Source organism: Macaca mulatta, chromosome 10 (assembly GCF_049350105.2).
Source record: "Macaca mulatta isolate MMU2019108-1 chromosome 10, T2T-MMU8v2.0, whole genome shotgun sequence".
Classification (NCBI taxonomy): Eukaryota; Metazoa; Chordata; class Mammalia; order Primates; family Cercopithecidae; genus Macaca; species Macaca mulatta.
Genome location: NC_133415.1, coordinates 2001645 through 2021024, shown reverse-complemented (window position 1 = coordinate 2021024; position 19380 = coordinate 2001645). Strand labels below are relative to the sequence as shown.

The following is a 19380-nucleotide window of genomic DNA, read 5'->3' as shown; positions in this document are numbered from 1 at the left end:
GTTTGTATTACCAATTCTTCTCTTTCTCTCTCTGTCCTGAGTCTGGGACAGCTTATGTACCTTAGGGCTACGCAGGATCTCTCAGTCAAAACCCCCCCACACAAAAGAATCCTAAGGCTTGGAATGGGGAGAAGAAGCCAGGGACGGAGGTGAGGATGACTCCCAGCCCCCTACTTAAGAGGTGGTTCTGCAGGGATAGTCAACAGGGAGGAAGGCCTCCTGGCTGCTGTCACTGGAGAACAGGGGCAGCTGCCATGCAAGGCCAATGTGACCGACACCTCTACCCCTGGGTCACCTGATGAGGCCACAGATGGGAAGCCTTTTGGGGAAAGGCTATCAGGGCTACCCTGGGGGCCCCAAATCCCCACTGCCCGCACGAAGTGTAGGCATCAGCATGAGGGCACGCTGTGGAGTCAGCGTAGGGACCGCTCCTGTTCAACCTTCAAGTACATTTAGTGACAGAAACCAGGTCTGCTTCAGCAACCAGATAAGAACGTTTGGAATTAGCGTCTTAACCGTTCCTGGTTTCCTGAGGGTGCCACTTTTGTTATGTCCCCTCATCACATCAATTTATATATGAATTGTGAGCCATCGGTTGACTTTTCTGTACTTAACACCAAGCGCTAGGCTTTCTGGGGGACCCAGGACAGGGCACTCCCTGCAAACGCAGAGCTCATGAGGGAGGGGTCACGCACTGTGTTCCCCCCACCCCACATCCGGCATCCAGTCACTAAGAGCTTCCGGGAGGAGTGGCTAAAAGTGAGTGGTTACGGACGCATTGAGAGAGGCAAGATTCTCCTAAGAGGCACAAGAGGAGAGCAGCGTGGCTGCTGAACACCTACTGATTAAGCCCCACTGCCTGCGAGCCACTGTTCTAAATTGTGGGGACACCACGGGGGAGGCACAGTGGGAACTCTGTGTCCTCCTAGAATCTAGGTGGGGGAGACAGACGGCACATCAAGTACGTAAGAAAAATGCTCCCCACGTGAGACGGCCAGCGCTTTATGAGGCAGGCGAGGGTGGGGAGTTGTGTGTGCGTGTGAATGTGTGCACACGTGTGAGCACATATACATGTCTCACACATTTGTCTGTGGCACCTGTGCATGTCTGTGTGTGTTCACACGGGATGGCTAGGGAGGGCTGCATCGAGAAGGTGACCCTTGGCAGAGCCTTGCAGGAAGGGAGGGAGGGATTCGCGCGGACGCCTGGGGAAGCTCTGCAGAGGGAGAACAGCCAGGCAGCCGAGCAGGGGTCTCGGGGAGCCAGGGTGCTGCACGGGAAGGGCTGGGAAGGGAGAGGAGACCCCACCAGCAGCATCCAGAGGAGCAGCTTGCAAAGGAGCCGACGCGAATGAGCAGGACCTAAAAGAGAAAGTTTGACATTCTGATGAGGAACATAAAATAAAAATCCGCATCTGTCCCGAATGGGCAGACTTGAGGCCATCAGGATCCAACATCCAGCAAAGCTGCTGAGCCCAGTCCCTGCTTCAGGTTCTGAGGACGCAGCTGAGAGCCAGAGCGGCCAACGCCTCTGCCTTCCGGAAGTCGTGAGGTGCCTTCCAGACAGCAATGCTTCCTGATTCACTCACACACTCACTAAGACTCCAAATAAAATACTAGCAGGGTGTTTGGAAATGCTGTAAAATAATTCTAAAGTTTAGCTGGAAAAATAAAGGTATGACCAAGGAAACCAGAGCTGGGAAGGGCTGCACCTCTCTGGTGTGATAATGTAATTTTTTTTTTTTTTTTTTTTTTTTGAGATGGAGTTTTGCTCTTGTTCCTCAGGCTAGAGTGCAATGGCGCAATCTCCATTCACCGCAGCCGCCGCCTCCCAGGTTCAAGCGATTCTCCTGCCTCAGCCTCCCAAGTAGCTGGGATTACAGACACCTGCCACCACGCCCGGCTGATTTTGTATTTTAGTAGAGAGGGGGTTTCACTATGTTGGTCAGGCTGGTCTCGAACTCCTGACCTTAGGTGATCCGCCTACCTTGGCCTCCCAAAGTGCTGGGATTACAGGCGTGAGCCACCACACCCGGCCAATAATGTAATTTAAACTGGATGATGAAGGTGCTTCTAGACGTCTGCAGGCACAGATGGGCAGACAAACCCAGCAGGTTTTCACAATCCAAACAGGTCCCAAACATGGGTAGGATTTAGCACAGGGCAAAGGATTTAGCTCCAGAGCTGAGGTGCCGCCTCGGTAACCACTGCAGGGCCCTGGGCAGCCACGGGAAAAATGTTGGAGTTTTTATCACTTTAAATATAAAGTCACACACAATTCCAGATGGATCCAGGGCTGAAAATGAAACCATGAAGAAAATACAAAAGAAGAAGAAGAAAATACCAAAAAAGAAAGCTTTCAAGGCATTATACACAACCTGTGAGCTATAAAAGAAACAATTTGAGAAGCTTCAGGCAATTTAAAAATATCATAAAGATTTAAAGGCAAAGGTGCAAAATGGAAATGCACTGTCACACATATTTCAGAAAAGGTTAATAATGTCATTAATACACAAACATCTCTTACAAGCTGTGAAAAGGTAAACAATCCAAGAGAAGAGCAAAGCAGCCCGGGACACGAGCAGAGGCAGCCCACAGACATCGGGGATTCGTGGGGGAGGAACACAGGGGAGGGGTCCTCGGCTCCCCTGGGGATCAGCAACGCCCTCATCGGCAGAGGGGGAGCCTGGTTCAGACAGGACTTAGGACTGAGCAGCCCCCAGAGTTGGGCAGATGTGGGAGACCAGACGTCCCCGTACACTGCTGTGGGGAGACCAGACGTCCCCGTACACTGCTGTGGAACTTAGGAAGACACCAACCATCCATAGACAATTGACAACTTCTTTGCAACTTAAAATGCAGATACCTTGGACACATACGTCCATGTCTGGGGGTTATCTCAAAATAAACATATTTGCATAAGGACACAAACATTTGTGAAAAAGAATGTTCTTTGTGACATCTCAGAAACGAGGAAAAAATTGGAAAGCCTTAATTGCCTACCACCAAAGGACATGTTAATAAATCATGGTCTCTGCACCCAGCAGTGCCATATGCCAAATCCACATGGGTGGTCATGGTAAGGATTCAAATATTTTCAAATAAATTACCTATTATTAGATGCGAAAAATCAATGTCTAAAATATTAAACCCATTTGGGTAAAAATGTGTCTTTTGCACGCATGTGACTATAAATATGTATCTATTTTATATAATAGGGAATGGGTATAAAAACCACTAACAGAGACAGCACCATACTCTACTAAAAGCCATCCGTGAGAGGGGGCACCTTGGCTAAGAAGCCCCAGAGGGCATGGCTGAGGGCACAGGAAACAGAACCCTGAGCTTCTCTTCTGAGTCCAGGATCCCCTGCCCCTCGTGCTGTCCTGACCGGACGGCTTCCCGGGTGGGAACAGAGATGGGCAGAGAGGCTGGCGGGCTCCTGTTAACCCCGCAGGACAGGCACAGCCCCGGAGCTTGGGAATCACCCACGGCTGTGCATCCCTCAACAAAGGAAAACAGTCTCCCGGCCACTGGCCACATCTGCTTGGCCGTTGGTAATCGTCAAGGCCTGGCCCAGGATGGGAGCCGGAGGACACATGGCAGAAGCGAGTGGGTGCAGAGAGTCAGCGCTGTGAGTGCAAGCAATGTGTGTCTCTGTGGCGTGTGTCAGCAGGGTGTGTACGTGTCAGTGTTGTTTGCATGAGCCCGCTTGTGTGTGTCCATGTTGTGTGTGTCTCAGGTCTTGCTGTGTGTGTCCACACTGTGTGTGGGTCAGTGTTGTATGTGTGTGTCCTGTCATGTGGGTGTGACATGTGTTAGTGTTGTGTCTGTGTTGTGTGTGTCTCAGTGCTGTGTATCTCCACATTGTGTGTGTGATTCGGTGTTGCTTCCGTGTCCCTGTTGTGTGAGTGTGATGTTAGTTTGTGTGAGTGTGGTGTGCATTAGTGTTGTGTCTGTATTGTGTGTGTGTCAGCATTGTGTGTCCATATTGTGTCTCCATGTTTTCTATGTCTCAGTGTTGTCTGTGTGAGTCTTGTGTGTATTTGGTGTCTCCATGCTTTGTGCCTCAGTGTTGAGTATGTGACCCCCAGCCTCTGCAGGGGTGTCCATCCCACCCTTACAAATGGATGGACCCACCCAGGCACTGACATCACCCTGCAGCTGAGGGATGCAACCACACGGGACGCACGGGGCACAGGATGACCCTGGCCAGGAGACCTGGTCAGCCCTACACACCCTGACCCCGGGCTGACTGTCCACAATGGGAGAGCACTTGAACGCTCCTTCCACCCTAGCTTCGTGTGCGCACCTGCCAGCTCTTCAGGACAGGTAACGCCGTGTTTCTGGATGGCATGAAGCTCTCACCTTTCTGTAGAACAGCCCATATGCAGGGACTATTTGGAGCCAAGTCAGAGTCCAGGATTCACAGTCAGACGTCAGTTCCCTGAGATGACAACTGCGGGGTGGATTTTAGAATCACAGGGAGTTCGGGAACGGGACGCAGAGGTCAAGGAGCAGCTGGCCAAGGGTCATTTCTCTCCACCATCGCTGACCAATCAGACTTGGGTGGGAGCCTCATGAGGAGCAGGTGCCGTGTCTCCTGGCCCTGCACCGTGAGTTATGCCGTGTGCAGGGGGTTATGTTGTCTTTTTGAAAAGGCTCCTCCAGCCTCTGGGTCTGATGCATTGCACTGAGCGCTGTGGATGGATGACTTCATTGCCATGTCGGTGTCTTCGTCTTGCAGAGCTTCTCTGCCCTCACTGCCGGCGTGCACCGGCCTTCCTCACTGGCCATCCGGTGAAGCCTTGCCCGGCAGTGAGACCGATTGTGTATCACACACTGCAGCGTGGGGATCTGCACTTTTCATTTTTCCTCCTTCAACATCATGCATCCCGCAAACTAGCATTTGCAGATGTTAATACCTGTGATAAATTCCCTCCCTCCCTCTATACTCCTTGCCAGGACACAGACTGTGTGACATCTCCTTGTCTGCCTATGGAAAGATGGAAGGACAGACGGAAGAGATTTGGGAGAGGGAGGAAGCAAAGGGAAGAAGGGACAGAGAGAGGGAGGGGAGAGCAGAGCCCTATTCTCAGTTCTCAGGAGGTGCCGGCTTCTCAATGTGTCCACCAATGTCTGTATGTGATTTCTGTTCACTTCACAGGAAATCACGCTTCGGGTGACTTCTGATTGAATCAGGATATCATAAGATGCCTCTACTGAAGAGAAAAAATATATAATCAATTTTCATTAAAATGTGCACTAGATGGTTCTTGAGAACCTACTGTGTGCCTGGCAGTGTGTAAGGCTCAGGGGATCCCCTGGGGACAGGGGGCACGAGTTTGGGCTCTGCAGGCTGACAGCAGAGTCGAGGTCTGCCCCACACTTGCAGGTAGCTTGGGACAGGCTTTTGGCCTCTCTAATCCTTGTCTGTAACATGGTAAGAGCAAGAATATTTGTGGAGCAGTTTTGCTGTGATGATGCTGTCAGCAATTGTAGCTGTATTTAGCTTTCACCTAATGGTAAAGTGGATTTTTCCCCCCAGTAATCACATTCCAACATAAGCCAGCATCTAAAAGAATCCTCAGCCCAGTCATCTGTTTTCTGAGCTCTGAGCTTTCTAAGATGCTCCAGGGCATCTCCCTCCCCTGTATCCACCCCTGTGGGGGGGAATCTTGTCCCTGGCGACGTGGGAAGGCGGGCTCCTTCTCAGGCCTTGGAGGAAGGCACATCCCACTGCCAGAACGCGCTTCCGTGCACCTCCAGTCCGAAAATTTTCCACCCAAGTCACAGTGTTTCCCAAGAGAACTCAGAGGTTTTGGAAACAGGACGGAAGATGCACATTTTGGTTGCTGTAGATGAAATTTACTGGTATATGCAGATTTTATGGCTAAGTGCCTCTTTTTAAAAAGCTTCCATCCCACAATTCCTTCCCCATTGACGGGCCGTTCCAGATTATCTTATTGTAATTAGATTTAGACTTTCAGCCAACCTTCTGCATCACTTCAGCTATTTCAGAAAAATGAAGGAAGCTTTCCAAATGTTTTCCACAGCGTAACGCGGTGCCCGGGGAATGTCGCGGTGCTGGGCTCAGAGGCCCCTCCTGTTACTGTTCTATTTCCTTGCGCTCCCAGATAGGGACGCCCCCGCAGCGGCCCCGAGTCCAGGGACACCCTCGCCCTGCCTGGAGCAGGCTGACCCCTCGCCTCGATGCCCAGCCCACCCGGCTCATCCTCGCTTGTCTCTACAAGGGCAATCCTGTTTTTATTTCAACTCTTCTGAATTCTAACCGCGCTGCCAAAACAAGGAGGGAGAGGGGAGAGAGGAAGAAAGAAAAAATAACCTCTCTCTAAGTAAATGAGGCTGCTGGGCTTTGGGAACCTGCCAAGCCCTTTCTATGAGGAGCTGTTATATCAGATTTCTCAGCAAGAAAGAAACAGGAAAATTAGTGTGCGGTTGAATTGGAGACCAAAATTAGCCATCTTGAAAAACAAATCTCCGATAAATACAACGAGGATTTATGGCTAAAATTACAGGCAGCACAGATGGCATCTGATGGCATTTTATCTCAAGGGGGAAAATACTCCTTTTACATTACAGCATCAGCATTATAGGTTCAGGGATGATTGTGTGGGGTCTTGCACCATTTTCAACACATAATGGCAAGTGTCTCGGCTTCATCAGCTCTTTGGGAGACGTTAGAGGCACAGGGCCAGCATGCTGAAAGGTCACTTTGGCCAATCCACTGCCTGTGGGCTGATTCTTAGTTCCCCTGGTATAAGCAGGGAAGGAATCTCTTCTGATTTTGAAGGCCCCTTGTGAAGGAAACCCCACCCCGGTGACTCTCCACCCCGTGTTTAGAACGTTTGCCTCCAGGTCGGGGTTTAATTGGTTTGTTGGTGACTCCTCATCCCCGTCTCCCCCTCTGCATATTCCGAGTGTCCTCCTGGGCCTCCTCGGCTGAGATTTTAGGGTGGAAGAGGCAGTGACACGGAAGCATGGAAGCACAGCTGTCCGACAAACTGCGGGGACATTGGGCCCCAAAGCAGACCTTGCCCCAGTACAGATTTGGTTCCCTGTAATGACCCTGTGGAATAAAACAAAGGCGTAGGCTACGGCTCTTCGGAAGAACGAGGCTCGTGTCTCTGGGGTGGTGCCTCCAGGTGGGCGGTGCCGCAGGAGCCTGTGGTGGCAGCCGAGACCCAGAGGTGTTTGTCGGTGGCATGGCCAGAGCCATCACAGGGAAAGGCAGCCACACAGAAGGGGACCTGCCACATGGTCATCATCGCCAGAGGCTTCCAGCCCGGAAATCCATCCTCCCAGGCGTGGGTTCCCTCGGCTATGGTGGCCGTGTACTATAAGGTAAGGCCCCAGTGAACCCGGATGTGCCTGGCCTGGGTGACCCCTGAGCCCATAGATGGAGCCCAGGTGGGACAGAGGCTGTGGCCTGGAGAGGTGCAGCTGGTGTATCGGGGGCTTCAGGGCCCCAGGTCCAAAGCAGCTCAGCTGTGAGGGGGCTCGGCCTTCAGTCACGCTCCATTCTCCACCACACTCCAGAAGCCCCCAAGAGAGTCCCCAACGCTTAATTGGCTGGACTTTTTTGTGTTCTTTTTCTTCTAGCTCATTAATGCTGCAAATATAGATCATTGAAACAGAGGCTTGGAAGTATTATTTGTTTTGCTTTGTATCTTGAAATCATTTTAGATGTACAGAAGAACTGAAGAGATGCCACAGCAGCGTCCACAGCCTGTCACCTGCTCCCCTTCTACTAATGCAGCTCACATCGATGTGCTTAGTAAGTTGTCTGTAGCTCCGGGAAATTAACGGTGATACCACACAACAGACTGAACGAAAGACTTGATTTGGACTTAGTTTTCCCTCAACATCCTCCTTCTGTCCCAGGACATCACGCTGCGTGTGGTCACCAGGTCTCCTCACCGCATCCTCCAAACTCTGACAACGGGAGGTGATTATTTTAATAGCAAGATTGAAAAGCTGGCCAAGAAAGAGAAAAAAAGACAGAGAAATTTTCCATGAAACAAAAGACTGAGAAATTGTCAAGATTGGATTCTGGTCACGGATTTTATAGAATCTTGTATTCTCTAATGCTTTCTCGTGGTGAGACCAACACGGTGGGTTTGGGGGAAGAGATCCCCGGAGGGCCGGTGGGCTCCGTCTCCCATCACGCAGGGGCTGCGTGTCACCACACGCGTGCCGGGCGCGCCAGCTCTGTCCCTGGCCAGGCTGCTGTCTGGCAGCTCTCTGCGGCACGGACGGTTTTGCTCCTTCCTGCTCTGTTGTTAGAAGTGAGTCATGAGTCCAACCCACACTCCAGGGTAGGAGAGTTAAGTCCCACCTCCGGAAGGGAGGGGCATGAGAGAGTTTGTGGACACAAGGTACAACCACCAGTCACGAGTGCAGGCTTTGGGTGACACACTCTGAGGCCATGCAAATGCCCTGTTTCTCCTCCAAGGCCTCTGCCCTTCGGGTCATTCCTGCAGCAATTAAGACTGTGGTGTTCTTGGGGTGGTTCTCTCCCTCCCTCTGTCCTTTTCCTTTTATTCTTCAAAATTGTTATTAGTTTTGTTTTTTTTATTTTTTTTGAGACGGAGTTTGACTCTCCTTGCCCAGGCTGAAGGGCAATGGTGCCATCTCGGATCACTGCAACGTCCGCCTCCCGGGTTCGAGTGATTCTCCCGCCTCAGCCTCCCAAGTAGCTGAGATTTACAGGCGTCTGCCACCACGGCCGGCTAATTTTTTTGTATTTGTAGTAGAGGCAGGGTTTCACCATGTTGGTCAAGCTGGTCTCGAACTCCTGACCTCAGGTGATCCACCCACCTCAGCCTCTCAAAGTGCTGGGATTACAGGTGCGAGCCACCACACCCGGCTATTACTCAAAATTCTTACACACGGAATGTTGGTGGACCCTTTGCTATGTGTTTACTTATGAAATCATGTGTTGACATCAGGGCAGGTGCATGTGCATCCTCTTTGTGGCATTTCCTGGTTTTGCGGTGCTGTAAGATGCCCTGGGCTCATCTTGTATTTCTCCTGCCTCATCCCTAGAGTCGCCCACTCACCCAAGTAACTTTGGTTCCCTGTATTAAGAAATGGTTAGAAAGCAAAGTCAGAGCTTCCCCATATCAGGGAACTGTTAGAAACCAAGGTGGGGACACAAGACATGCTCATTGCTTCCAGGGTGTCACTGCTTCTCAGCCATCTTAGGGACCGAGCTGGGGGTGCGTTTGTCATTCACATTCCTGTGTGTGTGTGTCTGTGTGTGTGTGCACGTCCTGCATGCACGTGTGTTTTTTGAGGTCTCTGAATAAAATACAGCCCCAGAGACCATTCGCATCTTGCCTTTGCTTAGGTGCAACTTTTCCTCTGACAGTGAGAAATCTGATCCCTGCCTTCTACTGTTTATTCACTGGTTTATTCCAGCCGGGTAAACATGTGAAGTGGCTACATAGTTGCTCGGCTGCACCCCTGAGAGACAAACTTACCGCCTGGAGCCAGCACTGAGACCAGTTCCTTTTGTCTTGAGTCATAAACCTCTTTGCTGAAATTGCTCAGGTGAGCTCCACTCCCCCATCCTGCCCCCAGCAAGGTGTGCCGCGCCTCTTTCATGCAGTCAGATTGAGGTGTCTGTTTGCTTTTCCTCCCAGGACCCCGCATCGGCTGCTGGATCGTTCCCATTTTCATAAAGTTCACTTTATTCCATGGGCTTTGACTGAAGCACAGAATTGTGTCGTCACCGCCAGTGTCCCCGAGGCCGCTCTGCCACCCTCCAACTTACCTTCTGTGTCCCCTTTTTGCCAATCCCCCCCCAACCCTAAACCCCAGTGATTATGGATCTGTTTTCTGTTCCACAGTTGTGCCTTTTCCAGAAAGGCATGGAAATGGGATCCCACAATACGGAGCCTTGGGGCCTGGCTTTGTCAATCAGCAAAATGCCTCAGGGCCAGGCACGCTGGCTCACACCTGTAATCCCAGCACTTTGGAAGCCTGAGGCAGGCGGAACACAAGGTCAGGAGCTCAAGACCAGCCTGGCCAACATAGTGAAACCCCGTCTCTACTAAAAATACAAGCAAATTAGCCGGGCGTGGTGGTGGGCGCCTGTAATCCCAGCTACTCGGGAGGCTGAGGCAGGAGAATCGCTTGAACCCAGGAGGTGGACGTTGCAGTGAGCCGAGATTGCACCACTGCACTCCAGCCTGGGAGAAAGAGCGAGATTCCATCTCAAAAAAAAAAAAAAAAATGCCTCTGGGACCCCTCTGTCCACGTGATTCCTCATCCGGCCGCATGAATCGTCGTCTGCGTCTCTTCCCACTGCATCAGGGTCCTCTCTACGAATGCTGACAGCTCGTCTCTCCTGCTCCTGCTAAAGAACATCTTGGTTGTCTGGTTTGGGGCAATTAGGGATAAAGCAGCTCTAAAACCCCACACACAGGTTTCTGGGTGAACATCGGTCTTCAGCTCACTTGGGTAAATGCCCACCGGGGGCGGCTGCCTGGACAGGGAGTGTCTGTTCACCTTTACGGGGAGATGGTCAACCCGTCTTCCCCAGGGTGGCCCCATTCACACCCCTTCCAGCCACGAGCGAGGGGCCAGCTTCTCCTCATCCTCCTCAGCTTCTGACATTGTTGGGGGAGCTTCCTTTGTTTTTCCTCCACCCCCATCTAGAACATCTAGAATTTAATTTTGATCTGGTCTGAAGGAACGATTTCTGCTTCTTTTTCAAGAGTTCACCAATTCTCCAAAACCCGTTCTCCAGCCAGCCTCCCCTTCACACCCCTCACCGAGGGACTCGGCAGGTGCAGTGCGGCTGCCGCGCCCACTGGTCTGTGTCTCTGCTTCTGTGCTGCACCTCTGTGTCAACTGACATGAAATCAGTGGATTAAATTATTTCATTATGCAAGAAATCAAACTAAATCATTGGTTTTCTTTTTTCTAACTGCCATGTGTACAGGAAAAGAGAGAAGGGACGACCCTTTACATTTGGCTTAAACAAAGCAAGCTTCTAAATCTGTCAGTCATCAGAAGACAAACAGGAGCTTAAGGGCCACTGCCAGGGCACATGTATTTATATATATATATATACACACACACACATATACATACACACATATATATACTTTAAGTTCTAGGGTATGTGTGCACAATGTGCAGGTTTGTTACATATGTATACATGTGCCATGTTGGTGTGCTACACCCATTAACTCGTCAATGACATTAGATATATCTCCTAATGCTATCCCTCGCCATTGACATTAGGTATTTCTCCTAATGCTATCCCTCTCCCAGCCCCCCACCCCCCAATAGGCCCCGGTGTGTGATGTTCCCCTTCCTGTGTCCAAGTGTTCTCATTGTTCAATTTCCACCTATGAGTGAGAACATGCAGTATTTGGTTTTCTGTCTTGCGATAGTTTGCTCAGAATGATGGTTTCCAGTTTCATCCATGTCGCTACAAAGGACACGAACTCATCCTTTTTCATGGCTGCATAGTATTCCATGGTGTGTATGTGCCACATTTTCTTAATCCAGTCTATCATTGATGGACATTTGGGTTGGTTCCAAGTCTTTGCTATTGGGCACACGTATTTTTAAGGCAGTTGTAGAGGTTGGGTTTTGTCTGGCTCGCTTCTCCTTCTCGTGGGCCTTCCTAACTTCAGAGGCCGGGGTGCCAGGAATCGTACATGTGTGTTCTCTGCACCGGATGTGGCGCTCCGCCCTTGCTCCTCCGTGTGCTGGGGCAGGTGGGAGTTCTCTGCAGCCGGCATGACGCTCCCACCTTGCTCTGTGTGCTAGGGCAGTGAGAGGTGGAAGGAACCCCTGGCTTCTGCTGGCTGACATTCTTGCTGTGGCCTCAGCAGTTCCCATATCAGCCTCTGGCTTTGGGCGTGTCCAGGGCCAGGGCTTGGCCCACGGTGTCCTGGCTGGTCTGGGTCTCCGCTGACGCAGTGAGGGGATGGAGCTTGCAGCTGTGGTCAGCAGCCTCGCCTCAGAGCCTCTGCTCCCCGAACCAGCGAAGGAAGCGCGGTTTCTGGAGCCAGCAAGTTCACAAGGGGCTTCCCATGTGCCACGTTTCCTGACTGGCGGGCCTCTCTGGATTGTTCTGGAAACCACTGGCGGAGGGCTTAGAGCCCCATCTTCTAGCCCCTCTGCTTCTGTAATCCTTGGACACTGTTTTACGTTCCGTCCCCATGGAAATAACAAGTGATTTCTGTTGCCTGTAGCTGAATCCTGGCTGATACAGTAAGGGGTGGAACTGCGGGCTCCCGAGTTCAACTTCCTCGGTTCTGGGGCGGTTGCACGAGACCGAACAGCCTCTACTTTTCTGCGGCTTAGCAGAGAAGCTGCTTAGCAGAGGCTTAGCAGAGAGACTGCCTCTGCCAGCAGGCAGAGGGGCCCACCGTTTCAAAGCTGTATTCTGTTATTTCGTGATTAACTCGTGCGGAAATGAAAGCGGCCCTGCGAATATCAAAAGTTACAACAGAAGAAGGGAGGGACATACGGAGAGTCTCTGCAAATGGAGCTCAGGCGTCCACAGCCCCCCACGGTTCCTATCGCTTCACGGTGGTACAACCACGTACCTGGCAGGCAAGCCCCTGCCACCCTCCTGAACAGGGCAGCCCCACGACCCCCGATCCCTGAGCCCAGCACTGCCCCAGCTCCAGCCCTTGCTCTCTCATGTGTGATATGACGAGCTTTGCGACAGAGGCACAGAGTCCTGCCCAGAATGCAAAGCACCCCAGCCTCCCGCATCACTGGTGGGTGTGGGGTGAGCGACTGGGGTCAGGAAAGGCTCTGGGAAGAGAGAAGAGAGACCCAGAGCTGAGAAAGAGGCCTGCCCGGAACGGGGCGTTCTGGGTGGAAGGAGCGGCCTGCAGGAAGGCATGAGAAAACACCAGTTCAGTGAATGGTGGCACAGAACCAGTGATGCCTCAGTGTGAGGACAGAATCCTGGACAGGTGAGCAGCCCTGAGCTCAAAGGGTCCCAGATACCGTCCTCCATCAGGAAGGGGACCGCTGAGTGACGTCAGCATATCTCCAGGTTCTACAGCCGGCTTGCTGTCCCTGGGACATTGTAGCCAACTTAGGGCCACTGTCTCCCCGAGCTAACCTCCAGGTCTTGGCGTGCTCCTTCTCCAACCCTGAATACCTCCTTCTTCGACTTCCCCTGCCAAGAAAGCATTTCTCCTGGAGAGACAAACAGCTCATGGCCAACTCCCTGCAAAACAGGGTCATGTAGAACAAGCCCTGGCCCATCTGCCCTCCACAGTCATCGGGAAAATGAGCTTGACCGTTGGCTTGAACTTTGCTCTTCCCCTCACTGTGGTGCGATTGCTCAAGTGAACTTAGAGGTTTCGTCGAAGCGACTGGGTGGCCTTGGTTTGCATTCCCTTAATCATCGGTGACGAATGGAAATCGTCCGGTTCCTGCCCGTCTTCTGTACATTAGTCTCTCCCACAGAGAGGACAGGAACCCTGGCTTTGTTCACACGTGTGCTGGGCGCAGTGGGGGAAAGAGATCGCTGCGGGGGAAGCACTGCTGAAAACACAGAATCTCTTCACTGCAACATCTTGGACCTCCAAAGTCGTATGTCTTCATCTTCTCCTTTTGAGAGTAAAACCTGTCATCTCTCCACTGGCTGGAGTGTTTCCTCCTCGTGCTTCTCCGTGGGAATGTGCGGGTCAGTGGAGGGAAAAGGAGGAGGAACCTGAATCCATGGATGGGCGAGGCCACACTCTCTAGACAGGAGGAAGAGTCTCCAAATATTGGAGTGATTGAAAGAAAAACCAGTCCAAGAGATTTAAACAGACAAGCATTCTGGGTTTAGAAAGATTTGAGGAAAACTTCCCCTGGCATAATTTGCTGGGTATGTTTAAGCCTCCTATGCAACAACCTTTAAAATAAATGCAATTCACACACGGATACTAGATAAATTATTTCCAAACTTATCTTTAGATGAATCTATGAATAATAAGTCATCTCAGCATTGTAACCGAGGCCATCGAGAACGGCTGTCGCAGGCTGGCAACCTTGGTTCTGATTGCCTTGATTTTGACACATGACAATGTATTCCAAATAGACACCCAGGAAAGAAGAGAAATATTTTTTCAAATTGCAGAACTTCATAAATATGCAAATCACCGAACTCCAAATGCAACATAGTGTTTCTATTTTATTTTTCATTGTTTTTAACATTTTGTTTCTAAGGCAACTTCCTGATCGTCGGTGTAATTCCACCTATAAACCACATAAGTCATGCTCTAGGTTTATTTGTGAGATGTACTTGGTACCTGAAAGACGTTTTCCTCAGGAAACAGTGTGATAAACGGTAGCTCCACCAAGCAACAAAGGCTGGCAGTGCAGGGGAGAGTTCCAAATGAGCCTGAGGAGCGCGGCAGCCAGAAAGCCCTGCTTGTGAAGGACAGAAATGACACCACCTCCCCCCAACAGGAGAAGCAGCTGAATAACACAAAACTTGGACAGCAAGGGGCTATGCCTTGGGAAAGCCGGAACGATGGACTTGATTGTGGCAGGATGGCAGGTGTCCCCATCGTATTTCAGTATCTCTCCTACAGGCTGGGTTCTAGTCTCCCTGTGTTTCTAGCAGACAAAAGACCAGGTGTTCACCAACCCCAGGTTCCAATCCCAGAACTTCATCTGAGACGTGGGACCCAGAGGTTCACCAACTCCAGGTTCCAATGGCAGAACTTCATCTGAGACGTGGGACCAGGTGTTCACCAACTCCAGGTTCCAATGGCAGAACTTCATCTGAGACGTGGGACTCAGGTGTTCACCAACTCCAGGTTCCAATGGCAGAACTTCATCTGAGACGTGGGACCCAGAGGTTCACCCACCCCAGGTTCCAATGGCAGAACTTCATCTGAGACGTGGGACCCAGAGGTTCACCAACTCCAGGTTCCAATGGCAGAACTTCATCTGAGACGTGGGACCCAGAGGTTCACCCACCCCAGGTTCCAATCCCAGAACTTCATCTGAAATGTGGGACCAGGTGTTGCCAACCCCAGTTTCCTCTCCTAGAGCTTCCAGAATAAGAGTGAAGAGGTGGCCTCCCTCTGGGTTAAAATATGCAGCGTTTCGGGAGATTTCTGTGGCTGCCTGGTTCTTTCCATGGGACCATCAGAAACAGCCCCTGGTAAAGGGACAGCATGATCAGCCACCCCCCAGAGACATGGAGAATCGGGGTGGGCAGACCACACTTAGCTTGGGTTGTTCAAAATCTCACCATGGAAGAGGCCTGACTCCAGGCCAGGGGCCGGAAGCCTCCCTGCTGAAGACCCTGGGGGAGGAACTGGGGTGGAATGGGCAGTTATGGAAACCCTCGGGTGGTGGCGAAGAGGGAGGGGGGCAGGGTCATTCCCAGGTGGAGAAAAGCAAGGGAAGCCCCTGGCTGTTTTCAGCGGTTGAAGCGTCACTATCCGATCACAGGGTTAACAGGTTTACAGTCCAGGCTTCTGAGTCCCTAGGACACAGGAAACTTTTGGAATCCCCTTGGGGTCAGTCGGAGACACAGAAACCAGGCCCGGTGTTGCCACAGAGGACGTTTTGTCTCAGAGGGAGCAGTAAATACTCAGAGGAAACAGCGGAGAAGGGTCCTGCAGGGCTTGGCAAGGAAGGAGGCCGTGAGATGGCCCCGCGCCCGGGAGCCAGGGGACCCGCGCGCCCCTGTCCAGAGGAGTGGCCGCAGCTCAGCTTCAGTCCTGCATCCCTGTGGGAATGCGGGTGGAAGACGGCCAAGTCCTCCGGCTTATTCAGGAGAAGCCGGTTGTGAAATGTTTCAAGGTAGCAAACAAAACATAAGCCAAGCAGCTTCCACGGGCCTCTCAGTTCTATGTGTCTCCTGCTGAGATTCAAAAGAGAAGGTGGACGAAGAGGAAATGCAGGTGACGCCGAGGAAAGGCGCCCAGGACGCCGGAGGGAAATGCGTGGACGTGCTCACCTGCAAACCGGCCACGCGGGAGGGGCCTCCAAACAGCAGGAAACCCGCAGGCCCCGGTTGCGGAAGGAGGACGGAGCCAGGTCCCCTCAGGTGGTCATCGTCGGTCTTGGTGAAACCCAGCGCAGCAGGTGTGAGGAATGAACAGACGTCAGGGGAAGGTGGGATTTCCAAACACCTTTCCTCTGACTTCACCCGTGAGAACCAAAGGAGAGGGAGGTGCCTGGAGGGACGGCGGAGGCTGAGCCCAGGTCCCACCCCGTCCATCACAGGTGTCCGTGCTGTTTCCTAGGCTGCTCTGGCTGGACGCCTCTGTTGTTTGTTTTGTTTTGCCGCCACACACACACACACACACACACACGCTTCCAGAAACATCCACAGACATCACATGTGGTTTCCTATTGGCATTTTATTCCTATGTGGTGGAGTCCCAAGGCCTGATTGCAGGGTGATTGGTGGAAACATATTTTTGCATTACCACTCCCTCCGCCCACTACAAATACACACAAAAGAGACTGGGATGGTGGCATCAAAGGGTATCAGAGGGCATGGGCGTCATTTCCAGACTGCTTTCCAAAATGCCGTAACAACTTAAATTTGCATGAATATTAAAAACGGTGCCATTTTTCCTGCCAACAAGAGATGTTACGTTTCCTTATGTTTTCTTTAGTCTGAGGGTGATAAAACATATGGTTTCTTTCACTGGCAAATCTTTAAGCAGCTGTGTGTCGGGACATCTCTTTCAGACATTTGTTAATCTGTTGCTTTTATTCTTTGTCAGCTTTCTAATAATATACGTTTCTGGGATGTTACAAATAATAATATCACACATGTATGTCATTTACGTTAAAAAAATATTTTACCAATATATTACTGTTATATTGGCTTGATATAAAGTATCTTTTTTGCCATGAAAATACTTTAATCACTATCTGAGCACAAATGACTTTAATTTATGGCTTCTAAATCCCTTATTAAAAATCATTTCCAGGCTGGGTGTGGTGGCTCACACCTGTAACCCCAGCACTTTGGGAGGCTGAAGTGGGCAGATCACCTGAAGTCAGGAGTTCAAGACCAGCCTGGCCAACATGGCGAAATCCCATCTCTACTAAAAATACAAAAAGTAGCCAAGCATGGTGGTGGCACCGGTAATCCCAGCTACTTGGGAGGCTGAGGCAGGAGAATTGCTTGAACCCAGGAGGTGGAGGTTGCAGGGAGCCGAGATCACGCCCCTGAACTCCAGCCTGGGTGACAGAGTCAGACTCTGTCTCAAAAAAAAAAAGAAAAGAAAAGAAAAAAATCATTTCCTCATTTTCAGATTGTCTGCACAACCTCTAAGGTTCTGGATGTAAATATCATTATTGCTTCTGGATGTAAATATCATTATTGTTATTATTATTATTGTTTAAGCCTTCGATTCACCTGGCGTTTGTGTTTGTCGCTGGTTTGATGTTGAGGACTGACTCATTTCCATCCTGATGGGCATCTCTGCGCAGGCTGACTCACGAGGGGAACCGTTCCCTTCCCCTGAATTGGATGCCATTCTTATCACAAATCAGACCTCATAGATTAGGTTCTGCTTCTCCATGCCCTGATTCGCTTTTCCATTCCTGGGCCAGTACCATATTGATTTGATTAAAGTGCCTTGCAAATAAGTTATCATTTTCACATCAGACAATTTTACAATTGCCGTTCTTTTTTAGAGTTTGCTTGACTATTCTTGGGAATTTATTCTTCCCTATGAACTTTCAGTTCGTTAAATAAGACGCCTGGTAATCTCACTGGAATCACATTAAACTTTCATATCAAGAGTTGAAGAATTGCTGTCTTGGGAGATTAGGCATTTCCCTATAAGGACGAGCTATCTCTCTGTGACTTCAGATCTTCTTTTATGTCCCTTATTAAGACTTTCCATATAGCCTTATTCTATATAAGACTATAATATAATATAAATATTGTACAAGGTTAGTCTAACCCTAGCCTTATATGGTCTTGCACCTTTATTTTCAAGATAGATTCCTGAGCATTTTATAGTTTCTGCCAATGCTGTGCACAATGTATTTGTCCTCATTTCCATTCCTAGGTACTTATTTCTAGCATAAGAAAAACTATTGATTTTTGTAAGCTCATCTCCTGCCCAGCTATCTCACCGACATGGAGTAAACATTTCTTTCTGAGTCAATATTGGTGATTCATGTTTTCCTAGACTATAAGCCATTTCATCCAGATTTCAAATTTGTTACTATACAGTTGTACAGAGAATTCCATTTTAAAATATATTTTCATTAATCCTACAAATGTTTATTGAGTACCCACTTTATGTAGTTATAATCCGCTCTTAAAATCCATAAAATGTATGTGGTCACATTCTTATTTTTTTCTTGACTAGATTTGCTAGACATTTATCTATTTTATTAGTCTTTTAAAAGAAAGAGTTATTTAATTTATTTATAAAGCCACTTAATACATCTCTTGTAATCTAGTATTTTCTTCTTTACTCAGGAATCCCAATTTCTTTACTTTTACTTTGTTATTCTATTTCTAGTTTATGAATTGAATACTTAGTTCACCTAATTGCGTCTTCCATCTTAAACGCTGAAGTGTGGAAAGTCTGGTGTCTCCCCCTAAGTGCAGGTTCTCCTACAATGTGTGGGAGCTGGACCCTCGTGCTCCCCTCACCATCAGTGGCAAATGCTCCTTGGCCTGAACTCCTGTCACTGTGAATGTCTGAGGCCGGACGGGCCAGGGCTGTTGACAGTGGGGCCCCGTCAATCGGTCCCCAGCACAGGGGGTGACATGAACAGGCTCATCTCCAGAGGTCAGCAGAGGGACCGTCTGCAACCGGAGCTGGTTTGGCGCAGGCGTGGGTGTGGAGGAGGGCAGCCCCTGCCCCGCACTGGAGTCAGGAGGACTCGGCTTTGGGGACTCTGCTGGTTCTGCTCCTCCCCCAGGGAGAAAAGCCTGGGAGGGAGTTGGTGCAGGGCCAAGCTGAGCTGAGCAGTGGGTGGGCTGAGTCCCCCCCCCATTCTGTTCCCACCAACCAAGCATCTCTGCAGCTGGCGAGGGCTGCACGCTGCATTCAGGATTTTTCTTTTCTTTTCTTTTTTTTTAAGACAGTCTGGCTCTGCCGCCCAGGCTGGAGTGCTGTGGTGCAATTCTCGGCTCACTGCAAGCTTTGCCTCCCAGGTTCACATCATTCTCCCGCCCCAGACTCCCGAGTAGCTGTGACTACAGGCCCCCGCCACCACGCCCGGCTAGTTTTGTTTTTGTATTTTTAATAGAGACGGTGTTTCACCGTGTTAGCCAGGATGGTCTCGATCTCTTGACCTCATGATCCGCCCACCTCGGCCTCCCAGAGTGCTAGGGTTACAGGCATGAGGCACCCAGGATTTTTCTAAGATAAACTATAAT

At 50.3% G+C, this 19380-nt stretch overlaps 1 long non-coding RNA gene across 1 annotated transcript; it reads left to right on the top strand.

The window, feature by feature from the left end:
* The first annotated feature begins 934 nt into the window (after positions 1-934).
* LOC114670329 (uncharacterized) lies at positions 935-9996 on the top strand. Its single transcript, XR_003719807.2, has 3 exons — positions 935-961; positions 9444-9575; positions 9875-9996. It is a non-coding gene; the product is annotated as an uncharacterized LOC114670329 (long non-coding RNA).
* The last annotated feature ends 9384 nt before the right edge of the window (positions 9997-19380 follow it).